Here is a 2790-nt window from a genome sequence, read left to right as displayed (position 1 = left end):
TTTACTTACCGTACTACGACGACACACACACACACACACACACACACACACACACACACACACACACACACACACACACACACACACACACTCACACTCACTCACTCACTCACTCACACACACACACACACACACACTCACTCACACACACACACACACACACACAACACGTACGCATATATACACGGATGCGTCGTAAGACGAGTAGCGGCCGAGGCATCCCAATCCTCTTTTAACGCTCTTTGATCATCTGGAAGTTCTGCTTTCACGAATACCCGCCGCGCGTTTCTCATCCATTGCCCCTCTATACCGAAGGTTTCCGTCTCTCTTCTCCCTGACAACCATCATATGCGACTAGGCATCTCGCATATACAGTGGCCTTTAACTTTTAAGTACGATTTAACGAAAGCCTTTGAACACCCGCCTGTCGCAAAACTCTGGTACCGGTTGCGAATTCTCTGGGGGTTATTTGACCTCCGCAGCCACCGCCCTCAAAATCTTTCTTTATCACGATTTCGCAAGCTTTTGCTCTCTCACGCACGATTCTCTATCATAACATTTGCTTTGATATTTTTTATGTTCTTTGCACGTCAAAACATACGGCACCTCTTTCGTGCGGAAATTCGAGAGAAATGTTCAGATCCATAGTGACATTAATAACGCTTTTATAATGAATTATGTAGACTTATCATCAATTATGCTACTATACAAAAATATCAAGTGAAATAATTAAAATGAAATCAAAAGTCATTATTCATGCACAAAAAAAAAGATCGCTTAATGCGATCGTATAATTGTAATAAAATTGGGTTAAATCTTCGCATATTTATCTTCATTATAAGATAAGTAAAACTAAAAAAGAATTAAAGGTAGCATGTAACGTTTAACTTTCGACCGTTTTCATTTTAGATGAAAGATTACAAAAAGAAATACAAAATATATTAGGTGTAAGTAAAAAGAAATCCATTTATTTTTTACTCAATTTCATAGTAAAAATAATGGATTTCTTTTTACTACACCTAATACATACATAATTAATTAAAAATAATTTAGATCAATTAATACATTTGAATTAGTAAATTAAAATTAATATTTAAAATATTGATTTTAATAAACAATTAAATTTGATTTAATCATAGTTGCTACATAATAATTACGGACTCGACGTAAATATCAGTACAAACATCGTCGTTAATTACGATATCGATTGAATTTCATTAGACAGTTTCGAGCGCGAGCTCTACGTCATCAGGCGACTTCCTGGACTGCGATGCGCTTGATCTGGCACATAGAATTCGCGCGACGACGCACGTGATAAATTACTACGGCAGCTAACCGCGCACACGATAAACCGCGAGCTCCCGCGAATCGCGTGCGATTCTCTCTCACAAATTTATCGTCGTCTGTTGCCGACAGCCGCGTGGCACATATTATAAGAGAATATGGCAGTGGAAAATTAAAAAATGAAATAAATTTATTCGCGATATTATCACTACGTCTCCGGTGTGTATTTTAATAATTAAACTATGATAATTCCTAAAATTGCTAAAAAAAATTTCGCGAAAGATATGTTGATTTATGTTGATTTACCAATTGCACCCTTGTACAAACTTCAAAATTGAAAGCAGTTTAAACGAAGCTGTATTTTTTTCAAAACGATTACAATAAACAAAGTTACATTTCAAAGAGAGAACGCAAAATATTTTTTCGCGTAGACTATAAATGTAATGAATAAAAACATATAACAATCGTTATAGTAAATAAAAATAGGTAATTTATTTTTTTCTCAATTTCTGCAGTTATAACTTTTCATGCATTTTTTCATTCAAGATTGTTCAACTAATTGTAGCAGAAATGATATTTCTACTTTTTGATTAAAAGATAAAATCGACTAAATAACATAATTTTTAACATGCAATTTCTGATTAATTCAGTCATACAATATTTTTTATCTTCTGAAGTGTAGAGTATCTATAAAGATTAATATAGATAAAACAATGAAGTAGTATATTTTCTTAATGCAAATTTTATCGAAAATAATATTTTGAGTGAAGTTTCCGAACTTCTAAAACTAAATATTTTAGGGGAACTTACTATTATTTTTATAAATTACATATATATATATTAGGAAGTTTTTAATTTAAATTTTTGTTATTTTAATAACTTTAGTTAAGAAGATAATTAGAAGTTAGAAGAATATATAGAATTACTCTTGAAACTTTCAATTTTCAGTAAGTAATTCAGTAAGTAGTTAAACAGATTTTGATTTTAAATTTAGTATACAAAAAAAATTATTGGAAGTAAGTTTTCTTTTAGATCCCTATGTATGTACATAATTTTCTATTATATGTCACGATGCGATATAGTTGAATCATGTAACGAATACAATGCGATGTACAGCTTAAATGCTTCAGTGATTTTAATTAATAGCAACGCAAACAAATATAAATACTATAAAATAAAATTGTGTGACCGTGCGCAGAATATGGTTTTATGATAATGTTTTTTTTGAATGTCAAAACACTAATCTGTGTTAGTTTAAATCCACAAAAATTTTAAATATCAGTTGACTTTACTATTAACAGAATATGTGCTAAAAAAATCCATTTATTATTCAAAATGTTGTAGTGGAAGATAATGATATCGAATTTATCTCATTATACGTAGTATATGTTTATATATATATATATTTTTTGGATTTAAAAACTATTTGAGAGAGAGAGAGGGAGAGAAAGAAGGAGAAAGAAAGAGAGAGAGAGAGAGAGAGAGAGAGAGAGAGAGAGAGAGTAG

Source organism: Atta cephalotes (genome assembly GCF_000143395.1).
Source record: "Atta cephalotes unplaced genomic scaffold scaffold00028, whole genome shotgun sequence".
NCBI classification, from domain to species: Eukaryota; Metazoa; Arthropoda; class Insecta; order Hymenoptera; family Formicidae; genus Atta; species Atta cephalotes.
This window is presented reverse-complemented; position numbering follows the sequence as displayed.